Source organism: Ursus arctos, unplaced genomic scaffold (genome assembly GCF_023065955.2).
Source record: "Ursus arctos isolate Adak ecotype North America unplaced genomic scaffold, UrsArc2.0 scaffold_15, whole genome shotgun sequence".
Lineage (NCBI taxonomy): Eukaryota > Metazoa > Chordata > Mammalia > Carnivora > Ursidae > Ursus > Ursus arctos.
The window spans coordinates 11,252,604-11,273,775 of record NW_026622819.1 but is presented as its reverse complement, the minus strand read 5'-3'; the positions used below and the strand labels follow the sequence as shown (position 1 = coordinate 11,273,775).

Genomic DNA, 21,172 nt, shown 5'->3' with positions numbered 1-21,172 from the left:
GAGTACTGGTGCAAAAAAATGATAGTATCATGACAACTAGTACTACCATGAATAATAAAAGTCCTTTGTCTCTGACCCAGGAGTTTCACATCTTCTGCCAGCATTTGTCGGAACTGTGGCAGGCCAATCTTTTAGCTTTTTTAGGTAAAAAAGCTCAGACTCTTCATAGCTCTTGACAAATATGTACTATTGTTACCATCTGAGATGCTCAGAATTAGTGAGAGACAGTTTCTACTGCTTGTAACCAAAAACCACACCTAATGATAGAACTGCTTTAAGAATCAGGTATTTAAATGTTCTGGAAGGAAGGAAGGGAGGGAGGAAAGACGGGAAGGAGGGAGAGAAAAGGAAAAAAAAAGAAAGCGGAAGGATCCAGAAGACCCTCACCTCTACAGTACAGCACTGGACGGGGCAAAGGACATTCTCATTTTTACTGCACCCCTGCTATGTGAAAGGGGCTATGCCTGGAGCTAAGGACAGAGCTGAGGACAAGATAAGAAGCATCTCAATACATCCATGTATGTGCCTAACACCACAGTAACTGAATGAACCAGGAAAAGGTGCTTTGACAGCGTAGGAGAGGGGAGTCAGAGCCAAGTCTGACGGGGGTTAGTTAGGGAAGGCATTCTTGACATTCTACAGATGTCACTTAACAGTGTACAAGGAGACTTTTCTCCTGGTAGGCCCATCTTCATCCCAGAGAAAGTTTATAAATTTAAATAATCAGCACAAATATATCAGCCCTCCATTCTTTCAATCCAACTATGTTTTTATAATTATAGAGTAACAGTGTAATTACAAGATTAGTGCCAAGCAGTAGACTGATAAGCATTTCATGACTGTGATCTTACACAAAGCCAATTCAGACTCACTTAAAGCTGTTAATCATTAACCACAGCCGAATGGACTTTGATAACCTTTGCATATAAAGTGTTTAGATTATCCAATGAATGACACATGCAAATTTAAGCTTAAGGCTCTTTAACACTTCATATGTTACCTTGCAGCCAGAGGTGGTTAACAAATGAAAACAATAATCAGGATTATCTAAGAATACTGGACTCAGCAAGAACATTACATTTGCTCTCAATTCACTCTCTGTGACTTTGGGCAAGTCACTTAACCTCCCAGGCACCAAATGCCTCATCTATCATAAGAAGGGATTATGGCAAGGTTATCACGACTTCTTCTAAAGGTAGAAGAATTATTTCAACTCATTAAACCAGCATTTAGAGGCAGTGCTCATTTCACATATAATGTATCCTGAAAAACATGAACGTTCTAAATGACAGGCATAAAATGCATGATAATTTCAGCTAGGTTCAGAAGTGTGTGATTTTTGAGAAACAAACTGAGGGCTTCAGAGGGGAGGGGGTAGGGGAATGGGATAGGCTGGTGATCGGTAGTAAGGAGGGCACGTATTGCATGGTGCACTGGGTGTTATACGCAACTAATGAATCATCGAACTTTACATCAAAAACCAGGGAGGTACTGTATGGTGACTAACATAATATAATAAAAAAACATTAATAAAAAAAAAGAAGTGTGTGATTTCCAATCACGACTAATCTTTGCTATGAAACAAAAGCCTCTTTTCCCCAGTGAAAGTAATATTACATGCAAAATGGCCACTTTTGCTGAGGAGGAAGAAAATACAGATAACCAGTAATGCCATAACCCAAACGCAACCATCACTAACATTTAAATAAGGCTCACTTAGAGTTTTTAAAATTTATATATAAACAAATACATACATAAATTTAGATAAAACCCGGGAAATCTCACACACACACACACACACACACACACACACACACTCACGCACACCACCAACTGAAAGGAATAAACAAAAAAGGAGTGCTCAGAAAAAGCCAGGAAGTGCTCAAAAAGTGCTCAGGATGAGTCAAAACTTGAACGGGCTCTCACTGACTAACCTGGAACAATCTGAACAAAAATAGTAATGATAATAATCAATGGATTAAATGAGAATCTATGTGCCTATTCTGATATAAATAAGTAAATAAGAAAGGAAGGCTCTTTCTTACAGTAGGATTCTAACTAATAAGAGTAAAATAGTGAAGGAATTAGAAAATTACCATTTAGCAAATACCAGAGCAATAATTATTTTATCCAAAAACCATCAATGGGTATAAAATTAATGAGCGAAAGTACAACGAGAAATGAGACTGAGATATTTATAGTTTCAAAGAACTTTCGCATAAGATACTCATTAGTTACAAAAAGAAACATTGTTAATTCTACAAAAGAGATCAGTAGGAACCATTTAAGTGATGATGGGACAGATACTAAGTATCCAGATAAAATGCACAGAGAAGAACAAAACTTCACTTCTGCAGCATTTCTAACAAAAATGAATAATCTGCATCTAGTTATGAGGAAAGAGCACACAAATCCAAGCTGAGGAACATTCAACCAATACGCTATAATTTACTAGCTTGGACTCTTCAAAACTGTCAAGGTGCCAACAGATAAGGAAAAACTAAGCAACTCTTCCAGATTAAAGACTAAAGAGCCGTGAGATGAAACTCTTGTGTGACTTGGGAACGAACCCTGCACCAGGTAAAGGACCTCACGGAGACAATGGACAAGATGTGCATAAGGTTTGTAAATTAGGTAATATATGAATCAATGTAATTGTCCTGATTTTGATCATTTTACTGTGGATGTAAGAGAATGTCCTTGGTTTTAGGAAATACACGCAGAGGTATCTGGAGGTAAGAGAGGCATCGTGTACAACTTTATCACATGTTTCAGGGGAAAAAAAAATTAGATGATAATAGATATAAAATATGGAAGGAAGGGGACACGAATAACAAGTGTAGTAAAATATTAACTAAATAAGTAAAATAAGTAAACCAAATAAGTAACATAAGTGTAGTAAAAATAAGTGTAGTAAATTCGTATCAACATTTGGGAAATCTGGGTGAAAGGTATATGGGATTTTTTGTACAATTTTTCCAACAGTTTTGGATATCTAATATTATTTAATATATTTTACATACATATGCATATATTCATGTACTGGTGAAAAACTTTCTGTAAAAAACAGATACATCTCTAAATCATTATCTGTAGAGGCTATACAGGAGTCCGCTGTTGAATATACCGAGTTAAATATGAGTCATTTAACACTGCCAACTCTGCCACCCGCAACGCCTAAATATTTGAGCATATGCCTGTGCATACTGTTTATTACAGCAGAATTCCCAGAATAAAATACCTCTCTTGAAACAGGGATTTTACTTGAATTTGAATCAAGTTTCTATCAAGATATCTAGAGACAGCAGACAACCTAACACGTAACTTAAAAATAAATCAAGTCTTTAAATGCCTCAACCTTACCCACCTGTCTGGCTAGTGGGGCACCTGTAGAGCAACGAAAAAGAAAATGATGATTACAAACCTTTATATTGTCACTAAGAGATCGAATTTGTGCCTTATTTACTTTACTTCCATTGACAGACTTTAAACAGAAAATGAGGAGCACCTGGCTGTCTCAGTAGGCAGAGTACATGACTCTTGATCTCGCGGTTGTAACTTCAAGCCCCACATTGGGCGCAGAGATTACTTTAAAAAAAGATATTAAAAAAAAAAAAGAAAGAAAATGAAAGTGAGAGCAGAAATACAAAGAGAAAACAAACTACCCCCGCCTGCTTCTACAGAGACAGCAAACTGGATGACAGAAACAACAGGAGTCATACTTATTTATAACATGACACACACGCCAGCAAGTAAAAAGGCAACTAATATTTTAAGGAACTTCGGGGAGAAGGGTGGAAAGGATAATGCATGCGACAATGCAGGGATCTCCACACTTGAGTGGACAGAGCCATGCTTCTGGCCTGAACGTGCAGATGGCCTGCTGGGCCTGGGCCTGCGGTTGGGCGTGGGGCTGGGCCCGGGGCTGGCGTCAGCTAGAACCACCGCTGGAGCAAACGTTCCCGTTGGTACAGCTCTGAAAGCACAGGGGAAGCTAAGCCAGGCCCTTCAGAGCCACTGAGGCTCTGGGCTCAGAGTCTGTACAAGTGCATCAAAGAACACACAGGCCGGGGCACGTGGGTGGCTCAGTCGGCTGAGTGGCCAACTTCCGATTTCGGCTCGGGTCATGGTCTCAGGATCATGGGATCTAGGCCCCCATTGGGCTTCTCACTCAGTGAGGAGGCTGCTTGGGATTCTCTCTCTCTCTCTCTCTCTCTCTCTCTTCCTCTGCCCCCTTCCCCACTCACGTGTGCACCCACACTCGCTCGCTCTCTCAAATAAATTAATAAATAAAATCTTTGTTAGAAAAGGAGCAAGCAGTCAATGGTCACTGTGACTTTCAGGAGGTTCAACATGCCCCTCGTCACCATCAAGGACAGTATTTGTGGAGCCTCTAAGAATGTACGTAAAGTCTTATTCCCCAGTTTCATATAAATTAGCTGCATAAATGTACATGGAAATAATCAACAAGAAGCCCTTGTCGGATGAGACTCTCCGAAAACTGAGACTGGAAGAACCTGAAGGTGGAGGATATGCCTGTCCGTATTACATCTGCCAAGCACGTGACTGCCTAACTGGCTGCAACGCATTTTTTGAATGACATATAGTAACATCTCTCGTTTTTCACCATGAGAATAAGATAACAGTGAATGATGCCACCATTTGAAAATACTATGCTGAACATAAAAGAACCGGCTTCAGAGTTCAGTCTGACACCGCTTTTATAAAAGGAAATGGTTAATTTTTATGTGTTCATATTTTCAAAGTACACATAAACAGAAAATCTGGTCAATGTATCATCACTTAGAAGTAAATTTAAATTCCACTAACCATCAAATAAGCAGTTAAATTTAGTAATACATGCTTGCACTATTTTATCTGTATGTGTGTGCCCACTGTACACTTTCTCCTAAAACAAAAATGGACGTATAAAACAATACTGTTTTTAAGTTGCTTCTTTATAGTGAACTGTGTCATGACTTGTAGTAGTTATTTTCATGACTGCATAAAATATTTTTAATCAAAAGTATGTATCACACAATAAACATTCATTCAAAATCGTTATACTAATAGAAGCTGCATGGAAACGCAGTTTAGTCAAAATCTCCAAGTCTGAACTCTTGTAATGAGAGCAACTATTGACACAGATTTCTGAGTTACTTCCCAGCATTTCATTCCTACCACCAGTGGAAAGCTTTCTAAAATACCCAGAGTTCTCCAAATCTCAAAAGCTGCTAACTATGATCACTCTTTCACCTTTGAAGTAAACTATGCTTTGCAAAGTAATCACACTTCTAATATGTAAACTATCATAAAAATAAATCAATGTCACACTCAAGTTTTTAAAACTCTGATTTTAAGGGCAGGCCAAATTTAGCTCTGAGGAGTAATGTCTACATAGAATTTTGGTTCAATGGAAGGAGTAACAAACCGGATCAAGTCAGTGAGCTGATGTACTTCTATTAGGCAGAACTTCCCCTCTTCTAGTCTTGGCCTGTAAGTGCTCGTGGCAAGGCCAAAAACACTTGTTTAGTAAGAAGGGTCCCATTATACTCATTTTATTCACTGCCTCATAGGCAGTTCTAATTTACACCTGGTGTCCCAGCACAGTTATTAATAGCACTCCCTTTCATTCTCAAAAATATTCTGGTTTATACAACAAATTATCTGGTAACTGACTTCAGGTTTCCAAGAAGTTACTGTGGACACTTCTTTTGAGATAATGTGTATATTACTGAGATAATATATATATTACTGTGATTATTAATGCTAAATAGGATCCTCTTCTTTACAAAACCACATTCTCTCCAAAGATCAGATGCATCATTCTTTCAGAATTTCTTTTTTCACATTAGGAGACATTAACACCTAATTCTACTTTTTATTGCTTTTTCTAAATTCCTTCTATTTTTTTCACATCTTGGTATGCCAACATCCCAATATGTTTAATATGAACAAAAAAGAGGGAAAAAAACACCAATAAATGAGCTATGTAGGGTTGTTATCGGATACAAAGAGGTTAATCAACAAAATCAGGATTTCACAGTGAAGAAGCAAGGCCACCAGCTTCAGGGAGATAGACAGGTTTTCACTGCTAACCCAAAGTAAAGGGTGCCTACAAAACCCCCAAAATGGTGTAAAGCAAAGAAGCAATTACCATTTTGTAAAAGCCAAAATCCTCTTTGGATTTCTTTCTATTAGCAAAAACTGGTACTCTAAAGCAGGTCTTTCATAAAGACAAGTGGTGTAACACGAACTTTCTGAGAGCAAGGGAAACCTGTATTAAGAACCTCAAGAATTCTCTACTGGTAAATGTTCTTTCCAGACTGCAACTTTCCCGACGTGGCTGACATCTCCAAGTCCTGAGTATGGTGTATGGTCTACTTCATCAGAATGGACTTCTCTGGTAGTCCCATGATTTAATCATTTTTGAGAAAGTATTATAAATTATACTCTATGTGTTAATGATGAAAATAAGTGGACGGTTTGCTATGACCATTTTCAAAATGGTGGTGAAAGAATCCCAAGTGTACACCACAGGGCCAGAAAGTGATTTGTGGACAGCAACTTACATCTAATTTCTAGAAAAGTCATTTCAAAGTCTGTGGGTGCAGAGTGCAACATATACATCTGCCAATTAGTTCAAACTGGCTTGATAAATGCTATGACAACCATGGGGCAGGACCCAGATGCAGACATACAGTGATGAGACTGAGGGTCGACACACCATCATGGTCAACACACCATGTTAGCAGGGCTTCCCAAGTCCTGCAACCCTCTTGGGACAGGGGAGCAGTCCTACAGAAGCTGGGGCGGGGGGAGGGGGGTGTCCACCTGCCACTCCCCCCTTCCAGGAGAGCTGGCTGGGCTAGTTAATTATAGATGTATCAATCTCAGGAGAGGGGCATTGTTACCTAATTCACCAGCGAAATCCTAGAAGCACTTGTGCGGATACAAACTGATTAAATTACTATGCAGTGTTATCTAGCTTTCTTTCTAAAAGCCACAGGTGTCAAATGAGGAGGTGTGTATGTAAATTTGTCCTGAGATACTTGGGAGTAGACCAGGCCAGCCATTCACTTCTGTGTGAGGAAGAATTTTATTTATTTATTTTTTTAATTTAGTGAGTTCTTCCAAGACAGGGGAATCAGGTATTTGCAAAGCATCAGAAGTTCCACAAGTCACTGCCCCAGGCATCTGGGTGGGTCTTCATGAATAAATAAGGGACAGAGAAAGCAAATTAAAGAAACATTTATGCTGAAATTTCATGTGCCTGAAACATTTAAACAGGCAGGAACTTAGTAAATCCAATACCCCAGCCTGCAAAAGAGCACGTGTGTCTACAGGAAGCCCACGAGAATGAAGCTGCAAGGGAGCTAACACCAATCTCTCCTCTGGCTCAAATCAAACAATAGACTTTTTGTGTGTGTGTGTGTGTGTGTGTGCACTCATTTTTTAAAAGTAATCTCTTATAAGCAAAGAGATACATCAATTTTTCAAAATGTGTGTAAGTCACTAACTTTATGCTTTTCTTTTCTTGATATTACGTCTGTCATTAGGCTTCCTTACACAACCGAGTGGGTTTTCCCGCTAGCTGGATGGGTCTGCCTAGTGCAGTCCTCACTCTCTCCAAGTACCCCATCAGGGCCATGTTAGCAAAGACCACTGGGGATTAAGGAAACATTCCCTTTAAATAGTCATCTTCCCTTTATTCAAAATTAGTACCCTACATTAGACCAAGCCCATAACTTTCCTTTTCATAGATTCATTCACCAACTACTATGTAAACTAGCTTCTGTTGACCAAAAAAGGCCAATCGTCTGTGCCAGATATGAACTAACTTCTGAACACAGTCAGAATGGCAGCACCTCAGTTCTCTGCAATCCCAGATGAACTATAGACCTCTTTAAAGCCTAGGCTGGCAGAAATAGCCCCAAATACATTCCGGAGAGCGTGAAAATGAACAGCACTCACACGTAAATCCACCCAGCGCCCTGGTCATGTGTCAAGCTAAGATGGGAATTATCCAACTTCTCCAAGACCACATACTTACTTAGGATAAAGAGGAACTGCTATTTTTGGGTTTTTAAGGATTAACCCTTTCCCAGCTCTCTCCAATCCAATTTGACAGAAATACTGGGTGCTTGGGAACAGATAAAAATTTCAACAACATTCCACTTGCAGTCAGACTAGAGATTTTAGTCCAGATTTGATAATAAAAATAGCACCGAATATTAAACGGTGGGAGAAGTCCAAGACTTTTATGTGATATTCAAAAGTAGACAAAGGCTGTAAGTCCTATGCCAACATCCTCACTGCAGAATAATTTCACATATAGACACATTTTTACAGTACTATTATGATAGAGAAAAACACTAAAAATAGAGATAAACATAATTCAAAAGTAATGTGATTCCATAACTCTTACACCAAACTGGCAATTTGTATGAGTTTTTCAAAAGGAGAATCAGAGCCAAACTTGTAACATCTGTAGTAAAAGCCCAAGACCAACATTAAAGAATTATTCATGGAAAAACATTTTCACTACAATGAGCCAAAGCTCAATTGCTAAAAATACATGTAATGTGCACACAAGTGCACGGGTTTACTAAAGTATTCATTTCACAGTATTTCAGCTTGAACTACATCACTGGACGCTCCCCACCCAAACATTCCAGGCTAAAAAGCAATATAGGATTCAATCCATAGGACAAACCTGGAAACTAGTGAGGAATTACAGCAGAAAAGCTGAAAAGCAGCGCTAGGTGATGGAGGAGCCAGAAGTCATTACTGATGGGACTGCCTCCTTCCTCTCCTTTACAATCCCTGTTTATAGGTTACCAGCAATGGTGCAGCGGAAAAGGATGAAAATGAAGGCAGAAAGAGCATTCAAAAATAGGAAACATCTTTCAAAACATTAGAGTCTGTGTAAGGAATGGAAAATAATGGGTCTGATTTTATAGGTCACAAAAAAATAATAAATTGTATCAATTTATACTCCTTTCTACTGAATTGTTTAACTTAGAAGTTCCAGCTGAGCAGGGCCGCCCGGGTGACTCAGTCAGTTAAGTGTATGACCCTCAATTTCCACTCAGGTAATGATCTCGGGGTCATGAGATCGAGCCCCAACGACACCCAGCATGGAACCTGCTTAAGGTTCTCTCTCCCTCTCCCTCTGCCCCTCCCCTCACGCACATGTGCTCTTTTTCTCTCACACACAAAAAAATTTTTTTAAGATTTTTTTTTAAGTTCCAGGGGCGCCTGGGTGGCACAGCGGTTAAGCGTCTGCCTTCAGCTCAGGGCGTGATCCCGGCGTTATGGGATCGAGCCCCACATCAGGCTCCTCCGCTATGAGCCTGCTTCTTCCTCTCCCACTCCCCCTGCTTGTGTTCCCTCTCTCGCTGGCTGTCTCTATCTCTGTCGAATAAATAAATAAAATCTTTAAAAAAAAAAAAAAAGATTTTTTTTTAAGTTCTAGCTGAGCAGTGATGAGCAGGGACCAGGAACTAGGTTCAAATCTCTCCACCCTTAACCAACTCTGGCCTTGGGCTACTTAACTACGCCGTACCTCAGTTTTCTCGTCTGTGGAGTGAGACTCATAGTACACTCATTAAATAAGTGATGGCAACAAGAACAGCGGTGGCACAGCAGTGACCACCAGGAAGGGTGAGCCGACACCACGGTCACTCTAAGATCACCGGAAACTACATCAGAGATTTACTCAACTCCAACAAGTGCACAGTTTGTCCTTTTCACAAAAGTGTGTTTTAAACTTTTTATTCCGGGTCACCTAACAGAAGCCACAAATAAACACCAGTGATCTTATAAAATTTGTATTCACATATTAGAAATTATAGTCCAACCTGATGTTTCAGTCCAACTTCTCAGCTGGTGAGGAGAAAAGCGAGGCTATAATTATGAAAAAAGCAAAGATGGATTCAAGCTTCCTGTCAGCAAACTAAAAGAATGGGGTCTGCTCCCAGCTCAACCAGAAATTGCTCAGCGGCAGAATAAAAATTTCAATGACAAAACACACTTATCCCTGTGAGAAAGGCAAAGCCCTCCTTTTATTATTTTAATAATTCCTCCCCCCCTTCCCCTATGTCTCTTTCTCTCATTGTTTTACAAGAAAATACATCATTTTAATAATCAGGAAATCCACAAAATGTAACACCTAAATAACAATAATTCCTTGAAGCATTCCATATAAAACAAGCATTCATCTCCTCTTTTACTCAATGGGGGTTCTATGTGGAATCTATTTTAAATAAAAATTCAAATGCAAGTCTCAATCCTAGTGTCCATTTTTTCTTCATAAATTCAAAAATTCTAAAGACAAAAGAAACACAATTTGTTCAGATTAAATAGGACTGACTGTGATCGCTAAACATACACACTCCTGGTACAATGATCTTCGAAAACACAGACTCAAAGGTACACCCCAAACAAGAGCCGATTAGATGCCAGATACAGTGCCAAGGACTGTGGGCAATAAAAGTGAATCAAACAAAGCCCATGACACACGTTTACAATTTCACAGAGAGAGCGGCAATTCTCTTTGCACCTTAGAGCCTCAACCACCAACAATAAACCACCTGGTAATTTTTACCTTTTCTTAAAAATCCTTCCTGCCCCTATTAACCGTTTGTTGGAGAATACACCTGCAGTCCTTGCTAATACTATATACTGCATTTTGAAATGGTGGGGGGGAAATGGCATATAATACATTCCAGAACTTACCAACTTATTGTACTTTGACATTATAATTAGACACATAAGAAAGACCAAAACTGGCATTCCGTAAAATACTATCGAGTTCCCATTCATCAAGCTAGGCTGCTCTGGCCAAGTAACTTTCACCTCATGACCCTCCCACACGAGGGTATACATCTTGCTATTACCAAACCCTCATGCTCCAATTTGCTCAAATATTACTAAACATTCACATAAAACTTTAACCATGGCTTTACCCACCATGAAGGCAGCACTGGCTCACACTGGCATAACAAAACTGTGAGTCGCTAGGTCCAAGAGTCACAAACAGCAAATGGTGGTCACTGTCATACAAAGGACAGGCCACCACTTCAGAACTTTCACAAGTAAACCCAAGTGCCTCTGTTCAGGTGAGGATGACCCTGCCCGTTCCACAGCGACTCAAAGAACCACCAACCAGAATGTTCCATCAGGGCACCAGGGATACAGCCTTTCACTTCAATTTCAAATGAGTCCAAATTTAGACTGTGCTCTGGAACAACATGAAAAACTATCTTGAAGCATGTTTTTATAGTTCTCTAATATCCATTGGATGACTCACAGTTCTGTATCATAGAGGCCAGGTACTTTTATTTCTAAAAAAGGAATATGTTTGAGTGTTGGGGGGGCCGACCTAGTGCTCTAAAGCTTGGTGACTAGGCAAGAAAAACAAGAGAGAAGCTGGTTCATCTCCAGCTCAGGAAAAGTGATTCTAAGGACCAAAGGCTTATTTAAAATGTCACACTTAAGTTTGCAATTTATTTTCCAGCATAGTCTCATGAATTCAGTCAACATATAAACACTACTCAGTAGTGCTAATTGGTTCTACCTCTTTAAAGTCTGTTTAACAAGCTATTCAAAACTCCCTGGTCCCAAGCTGCCTAAAAAAATATTTTGAAAGCATTTACTAGGGCACAACTAGGAATCAGTTTTTCCAGCAGTTCTTCCCAGGGTGAAATACTCAGAACAGCAAAACAGTCTTCTCTGATTGAAAGAAGAAAAACTTCACACTCCGCACCTCCTACTCCATGCCTACCACCTACAACGGGTCTATGCATTGGGGAAGGTTCAGAAGTATCAAGGAATCATCAAGGAAGTAACAGCTGTCTCACTTTTTTTTTTTTAAGATTTTATTTATGTATTTATTTGAGAGAAAATGAGAGAGAGAGAGAGCACGGTGCGAATGAGAGGGGGGAGGGTCAGAGGGAGAAGCAGACTCCCCACTGAGCAGGGAGACTGATGCGGGACTTATCCCAGGACTCCAGGATCATGAGCTGAGCCGAAGGCAGCTGCCCAACCAACTGAGCCACGAGGCGCCCTATCTCACTTTACAAATGACAGAAATCAACCCATTTATCAGAAGAACAGGACAGATCTGCATGTTGCATTTAGATTTTCTACAGATGTATACTCAGACTATGGGATTATTTCCTAACTATCCATAGTTTGGTTAATCCCGTCAAAGCATTCCTAATACAGTATGTCAAATACAATAAATGCAACACCAATGCTCCCTTTGCTAACTCAAATCACCTGTAGAAAAAAACAATTTAAAGAACTATGAACAAGCCCTATAAGCCATCAAATAAACATTGGAGACAATTGTATCTCCTGTTAAAAGTTCTATTACTGGCCATCAAGTGCTTAATATACACTCATAATTTTAGACAAGGCAACAAAAAATGTTAGTGATTATTAAATGCAAGGCTTAAAAACTTACCTGGCAAAAGTTAAGGCTACATAAACAGGCAAATGCTTTTCTGCAACTGGCAGTAAGAAAATGCTTCATTTAAATTTGTTATGAAAATACATGTCATGAATTAGCCAAATTCAAGCAAGTTTACTTCTAATTAATTAAGACAGCTTCCAATTTTTTTTTTTTTTTAAATTTCCCCATGTACCCAGAAGTCACCTTCCCATCAATTTGGTCTTTTTTCCCCTCTGTGTTCTCCCAAACATTATTTCCACTTATCTTTTAGCACCTCCTCACCCTTTCGTAGGTGTTTGGCATCAGAACAGCAATACCAATTCCTTCCTGCTCCTCAGCCTGGAAGCCGTCTCTGCAGCCACAGGTGTGGCAGGCCAGTGGCACAGAGGCAGGGATGCAGGGGGGATGGGGGGCAGTTGGTAAGCACAGGAGGGGGTGGGTACACAAGGGGGGCAGGTGCACACAGGAGGTGGGTATTCAGACAGGTGCGCAGGAGGTGCGGGTAGGCCCGGAGGTGGGGCGCAGGTGCATAAGCATGGCAGGTATGCACCTGGGCAGATGCGCACAATGGGGCATGTGAGCATACGGGTGGAACGCAGGTGCACACAGAAGGCGGGGAGCACAGAGTCAGGTGTGGACAGTACTCTCTACCAGGGCGTGGTGGCCAATCTGGGCCCGGGAGCTTGCTCAGAGCCCGGCACACCTGTTCTCACTGCCAGGTTTAATAATTTTATGCTGGTCATGTCTTTCAGCTGTGCATGAGAGCTGGTCCACCATGAACAGAATGTCTATCCCACTTAGGACTTGGAAGAACATGCACTGTCAATGTTTTTATGTAGTTATTTTTCAGTTGATGTCAATAGTCTTCAGGATTCAATTTGGAAGAAAACAACAGGACCAAGCTCTCCCATAATCCTCTATAACTTCGTTTTGTTTTGGCTTATAGTTTGAGAACACTCACTATTGCCTTTTTAGGGGCGAGGACAGACAGAAAAGGATGGGTAAGAAGGCAGGGAGAGGGGAGCCCTAATTTTATGGGAAGAAAGCAGAAAGATCCAGGTGTTCTGGTTCAGTCTCTGAAAATGACTACAATGCCTTTGAGATCTGGCAGCCCACTTATATTTTAGGGAAATCCAGCCACCCCAGTCTCCCACACACACACACAATCTCTCCACTCCAGGGTCTATTGATCATCTGCCTGAGAATCATTCCCAGGGCTAGGTTAAACAGAATGCTTCATTCTTCTTTAAAGCGCAATCATTTAAACAAATCATTTTTTTATCTCTTTGAGTAAGGACGCTACAGAATGTAGGATGCACTAAATGTTTAATAACAGCTTTTTATTGGGAGGGGAGAGGATATTAATGCATTAGATAAACATCTGTATTGAAAGATGCACAAAGATTTCAGAAAGTTACAGTGTGTACAGTTACTCATCACCTCAGATACTGATACAGATAGACACTGGACTCATAAAAGTATTGCTAAATTTTTAGAATAAGTTTTATAAACATTGGAATTCAGAGCAATGACCTAATGAGTAGAGCCATGAAAGTCTAAACTATAGGAATCGTGGGTATAAACATCCTATGTACTGAACACTGGGAAGAAATTTTAAGTATATGGGCTAAAAGCAGCTCATAAGTTTTAAATCATGACAAAAATCACCACAACTTCTACAAATAATTACCACTAATGGTTTTAAACAATCTTTCCCCCTTCCCAGTGTCTATATTTGTCACTTCACTATACTCATCAACACCCATGACCCCTTAGGTGTTTCTGCAATCACACACTCAAAACCCAAGACCCAACAGTCAAAAAAAAAAAAAATTACAATATTTTAAATCCCAAACGAGCTTGATGATGTAAAAATGCTGAACACCCAAAGGCTACAGGGTACACTCATAGAAACAGACTATAATGCCTATTCCTCAGTCCTGGGGTCCATTCACACCCAGCACTGTCCGTGAACCACTGAGGCCAGAAGGGATCCTGCACACGGAGGCCCCAGCCACCCAGCCAGCCAGCCTGGCACAGGGGGCCCACTGAGCAGGCTGCCCAAGGAAAGGAGGCTGCTCGCAGGACAAGTCTGATCTTTGGTTAGGATTCAGAACAGCAAAAGTGATTAATGAGCTGGAAGATGACAAGTGATGTAGAAAAACATGGAAATCACAGGTAAAAGCATAGTTGAGCTGGAAGAGTGTCCAAATGGATGAAAACTGACCCACAAAGTGTCCACTCTCACTCCCACTAACTTCAATATTTTCCTGAAACATCAAGAACTTGCCACATGCAATATGGACTGAAAAGAACCATGAGAGTACAAGTGTTTTACAACAGAAGTTTATTTCAGGAATATTTATAAGATACTAAGATGCACTCTTTCCTCTCAAACGTACATGTGTTAATCGTACGAGGACATAAACAGCTAGCAAGGGAAAGAGGACTCCTCCAAAGCAATGAGTTCCTGAATCATAATAGAGAGCTAATATTAAGCAAATGAAATCATGATCCAGTCCACTGACACCTTCTAGTTTTCTCAACATGACAAAAATCACAAGTTCAAAGCCTCGACAGCATTGTCAAGTGCCTTTGAAATAGATCAGAGAACAGTGAAAGGCACCTTGCAGAATTGAAACTCTGTGATGCAAAGACTGGACAGAGGCCACGGAGCAGGGGACAGCCTCGCAGCCATAGGACACAGCGTTTCCTGCAGCTGCCAGTTGTCTTTTTGTTGAGAGAACACACAAACAGCGTGCAGTATTCTCTTCAACTCCCCAAACGTTGCTACCGCTGCTAAGGTGAGCAGCAAAGCTCTTCTAACAAAAACATCTCAAAATCCCCAAAGGATGAAGTCTGCGAGGCATTCAGTTAGCAACCGGCTGGATTTGCAGTAGACATGGAACCCAGCTACCCGAACACACGGCATGCTCTGGGACGACTGCCCGTCTGGCTTAGGAACTCTGAAGTCAAGGTCAATCAGAAGTCTTCATTAATAAACCATAGAGCACAAGAAAGCTGGACTGAGAACCCTGCATTTTTTAATTTGGGGGCTCCATCTTTCCTTTACAAGCCATATACTCTTGGGTAGTATTTTTTAAAAACGAATACATTCAAAGTGAAACAGCCACCATTTGTCTAGGGTGAAGTTGGCAGCATCCACAGGACCCCCGTTCCCCAGCAAACAACCCTCCAGAGAGGCCGAACGGTGCAGCTGGGAGTGGCCACAGCTGTCCCTGTGTGCCCTGCTGCCTTCCTCAGCCAATGAGAAGGGGAGGTGGCACTAAGCTTTGTTCCACCCAAATGTGAAATCGATGTCACTGTGGAGGAAAAAAGAGGGAAAAAAAAGAGACTCTGGTGGTTAAGTAGCTGTGATGAATTGAGTTTTTTTCCTCTTTTTAATTGTTTAGGGTAATTTCAGGGTTGGGGGATGGGGAATTTTTTATGCAAATAAAGGAATATATAACAAGTACTACTTTGTTTAAACTAGGAACTTTCAGGGGATGCATTAATTCTTCTGAAAGAACACATTACATTTTTTAGTAAACTGATGTCTTTGTAACAGTCTTTTTAAAAAGAGGTCTCCCAGAACATTATTTTTTCATGATTTAAATTACCACACATGCACAACTAAGTTCCACACAAGCCCAGGGGCCCAGACACTGAGTCACAGCTTTCAGTCAAGGGAAATTAAGGAAGCTCCATTGTGACTAGCTTTACGACGTCTGCAGACGTCCAGGCGAGAGGGACAAGGAGACTGTCCTGGCTCGGAGGACTAATGCCTGTGGCCAGGGACTGGAGGGAGGAACACGCCCGTATTTGTCTCCCTGCTCTAGAAGGAGGTCAACGGCAAAGCAGAGAGTTTCAGCAGTGTTTGCTCCCATCCTCCTGACCAATCCTCTAGAAAATCAGAGAATTAAAAAAAAAAAAAAATCATCAGAACTTTAAATTCATACGCAGAGAGCACTTCACCTATCAGGAGAAATTGAGTCCTTAAACTCTAGTGAGCTTTCCAATAGGTAATTTCCTACGAAGAAAAAAATGTAGAAATCTCATAAGATTTAGTCATAGAGAAAAGGACATAAAGTTTAACACTGTCCTTTCTAATTAGTGCTATTTTCTCACAAACCAAGCTCCTACAAGTAAATTTCTGATTTTTATACTTCAACCTTTATCAAAATTAAGGCATAGAATTTATACTACCATTTAATCATATCTTATTACAAGGGAGATTTTTTAGCCTGCTCTATGGGCAAGTGAGAAGGAACTGCATTGTTTCGATAAGCCGATCACATCTAAAACAATGACTGTCTCCTCGCTTTGAAAATTTCACTATTTCATCCAAGCTCCACACTGTTTCTATCAGATACAAGTTTGCCCCAAAGTTGAAGGATGTCCATCGGGCAATCCTGGGACTGATCATAAGACACACGGTACCAAAATCCTGTTTTGGTCAAAGATGGTACAGGCAGAAGTCAAAGGGGGTCAGCGGGTAGAAGGTGTCCCACTTCTACAGAGCCTGACACAGGGTGCAGGGGCAGCAAACAGCAGGTGCCTATACATTTCACTGACGGCCCCTCTCCTTGGCACTTGCTAGCACTGACTCAGATATCCAGATACAGGAGTCCTAGTTCTCAGACCTGCAGACCACACAACTCAGGGAAATCATCGCTGTGTTGGGTGAAAAAAATACTATCCAACGATCTGAACAGGAGTAACTGAAAGAAGATGAAATTCAATGATATGTGTGAAGTTACATTTACATTCAAAATATGTATTGCTTAAATACAAGGTCAGGAAGGAGCTGAGTGAAAGGAAGGAGATAATGAGACAAAAAACACGAGGCATCTGGAGAGTTCCAAGAGCCGGAGCTCTGACAGGAACGGGTCGGAGTAGTGGGGACGCTGCAAGGTTCACAAAGGTCGGACCTGGGATCCTGTGAACCCACCTCAGTGCGAAGAGTGGAAGCTAGTGGGGGACAGTGAGGGAAAGTGTGGATGTTTGAAGAAAGACTGTAAGGCCAAGAGGGACCTGCTCACCATCTTCGTATACTTCAAAGGCTCAGCAGAAAAGAGCTTTCGCAGTTCCGAACACTCGGGCACCATCGGAAAGAGATTCCAACTTCTGCTGAGTGTTGAGTTGGAAGGGACAGGGGACTGAAAATAAAAGGTTATGCTTATGTTTAGGAATGTCTCCCCTTGCAAGTTGGAGGGTATCTCTCTGGCCTGTGGCAGTCATTCTTAACAGTGAACTCTGAGCCTTGCTTGGGTCCACAAAAAGGATGAGGCCGCCTCCCCTCACTGGTGTGCTCTCAGCTTGGGGCGCAAGAAACCTGCTCTAAACACCGCACTTCGCAAGATACAAGTCCCGCATTTCTATTCGCCCTCTCTGTTGCCCCATCTCACAAGAAACCTCTCAAGACCCCTATCCATGAAAATTCAGCTCACATGTTAACCTTTAAACTGTATGACCGTCATGAGCCCTTGAAAATCGTTAAGGATATAACTGAAAAGAGAAAAACCACATCATTTTTGGAATTGGATAATTTTTCCTAAAAGGCTGTAATTACAAACTTGTACACACAGTCCAAAGTTCATGAACCAAAATACATTTTTGGCAAAACTGAATATCACTACTACGTATCAGGAATAAGGTAAATCCCAAAAAAGAGTTTCAGCTTCGGTGTTCTTCATCTGTGCTGTGGCATTAGTGTCTCAAACCTGCTCTGTGACACCGACTGCACGTCCACTCTGCTTCCCCTCACGGTGAGCACCACACAAGATGCGAGGCCCTGACATCACGGACAAAGGAACCCTGTCAGCTAGGCTACGCCGGGGTCCCCACCCGGCGCATAGCTGCCTCCAGCAATCACACATACCAGCCAGTTCCTGCAGGGAAGGATGTTCAGCTCCAGGGCCAGGAGCAGAGGGGCTGTGTGCCGGTGAATTCAAGTCACATTCTAGTTGGGGGCGGGGGGAGTCTGCCTTGCAAGGCCTGTTTCCACTCCCCAGCCCTGAACCACTGCTCCCCTCCAACCCTATCTGCTCTATACTCAGAATCTTCTCCCTGAGCCCCCTTACCCAGGCTGGAACCTCCCATATACCTTGGTTATACCTCTTCACACACATCCCACGACTGGGAGGTTGGCAGGAAGAAACACTAAAATTTGAGGAAGACAACAGAGTACCAGAAAAAGAACACAATAAGCTTCAGAGTTAGATCGAGCCAGTTCTAGATCCCAGCACTTCCACATTTCCTTGCCTCACAGCCTTCAGCAAATTAAGGGGTTAATGTCTCTCTGAGTCTTGCTTTATAGCCTTCTCATCAATAAAATGAAGAGAATAACAGTATCCATATAGGAGATGGAAATGACAGAATCTACGTAAAAGGCTCCCTGGGAGCTCCACACAGATGTAAAACACAGAAGCAGAACCTTGGTTCTCACCCTCCAGGGAGCGCGTGCTCTGTAAGCAGCAGCTACCATGCGAACGTGCCTTGCACCACAGAGCCAGAACACGGCGCTCTCTCTTCTGATTTCCTGTTCTTTCCACTGTGCCCAGTCAATACTCCTGCTATCTGTTCACTCAGACTCTTGGCTGAAACACTCTAACTTGTCTTTAAATACTCCCAACACTGGTCTAAAGCAAAGTGAGGAGGAGGGAGCCAGAGCATTCACGGTGTGCTGAAATGGCCCAATGTACACCCGTGCCCCATGTGGGTGGTCCCGTGAGCCATCGCAAGGACCACCTGGCCCAGAAACTCTCCAACCTGATCACAGGCCTGCCACAGCCCTTCACGAGCTGGTACGAGCATCACAGATGCTCAGCCTGGACTGATCGCAGGATGACTGTGGGGTGCTAACAGCCAGCGCCAGGATCTCTGGGAGCCAACGACACTAAATGGGGACAGATAAGTAGCTCCCAGTCTCGCCTGTGCTGGGTGATGCAACTCGCTGTCCCGCGGTGTCCATAACGCACGGAGTGCTGCTCCACCTTCAGTTTCGACAACTGCCCAAACCTTCAGACAAGCACTGACACCATCTCAACTGGGCCAGTATCTGAGAGGCTGTCTCCTTTTCAGTGTCCTCTCACACGCTTTAAGGCATCTAAGAACAATCTGGTATCTGTAGAAATAGCAACATTCATTCTGTACCTTCAATGAAGATGCCTTTCTTATTACTTGGGAAAAGGCTGTAACGCTAGCTGCATGTCCTACAAACAGTAAGAGGCTGAAACATAACAGAAGAAACAAACCAAAAAATGCATTGTAATGCTCCACTGTCAATTTTTTTTCATAATCCATATAATGGAACCAAGGGAAATTCCACAAGTCAGTGTGTATGAATGCTATTTTCCTGCATGTTTTTTTACACCTTAGTTTTTTTTCTGAATATTTCACTGGACAAAATTATATATTTTAGCATACACAAAAAAATCAGCCAACTCAAATAATAGATTTTAGAAGAAAATTAAAACTATCTGGATTCTCATATTCAAAGATCAGACATGTCCTACTTCTGAGATTTTTTTTTAAAGCTAAAAATGAGATTCTTACAAAAGTTCAATTTAGGTTATATTTTTTTTAAAAAGCAAGCAAGCCTTATTTATTTAGGTAAAAATATTGACAGTTTTCATGTAACTCAATACTCTTACCACAGTTAAAAAAAAAAAAAAAAAGAGTGGTAAAACTCAGTTACCCTCTTTTGCCCCATTCCCTTCAAAATAATCTTTTTTAATCCAATGAGAATAGAAAGCTCCAGGCAGTATGTAATGATCAGTTTGGAAATTCAGGCCACAGAGACTGAAAATATCAGCATGTAACCAGCTTTTTATCTAGGTTATTTCAAGAGGCTGTGCCAGAAAGCTAGGGACTATACTGCACAGGCCTGACTACATCTGTATCACGGTTAATGGTTATTCTACCCAACACACCTTCCAAAATCAAGTGAACCTAAAAACATACAGTATGTACAAAATTCCAGATTTTAAGATATGTTTTAACACATATTACTTCTGATTTATTTACCCACGTGCTTATACTACTAAAGAATTCAGAGGGCAGAGAAAGTAGAAAGAATATATTTTTATTTTAAGGTGGTTAAGGGGCGCCTGGGTAGCGCAGTCGTTAAAGCATCTGCCTTCAGCTCAGGGAGTGATCCCGGCGTTCCAGGATCGAGTCCCACATCCCGCTCCTCCGCTGGGAGCCTGCTTCTTCCTCTCCCACTCCCCTGCTGTGTTCCCTCTCTCGCTAGCTGTCTCTCTGTCACATAAATAAATAAAATAAAATCTTAAAAAAAAAAAAATAAGGTGGTTGAAAATGCATTTAACCTAGCATTACAGAAATTAAGATCAAATACAGAAAAACTGCTCTAACGTTCAGTGAAGCAGTTGTGGGGGGGTTCTACGTGGGGAATCTAGCTGCTGAAGAGGACTTTTCCCTCACTCTGGGACACCAGACCCACTCAGGGGGGATCTCGAGGATGCCGGCCAAGAGGAGGAGAAGACTCTGACCAAAATAACTTCACTCATTCAAACAGGAACGCAGTTAAAAAGTCTTTTTCACCACCCTTCTTCTGTGATTAGGGAGGGAGAGGGTAGCACAAAGACCCCCTTCTGAGTTCATGTAAAGAAGGGTGGGATGCGCGCCAGGTCCCGAGTGTTGACAAATCCTGATTCACGCTCAAGTCACACTTAGCTCACACATAAAATG

General features: G+C 41.5%; 1 protein-coding gene across 3 annotated transcripts in view; it reads right to left on the bottom strand.

Moving 5' to 3' along the window:
* Positions 1-21,172, bottom strand: part of TRIO (trio Rho guanine nucleotide exchange factor) — a 347,980-nt gene that overhangs the window by 295,758 nt on the left and 31,050 nt on the right. The window lies entirely within an intron of this gene.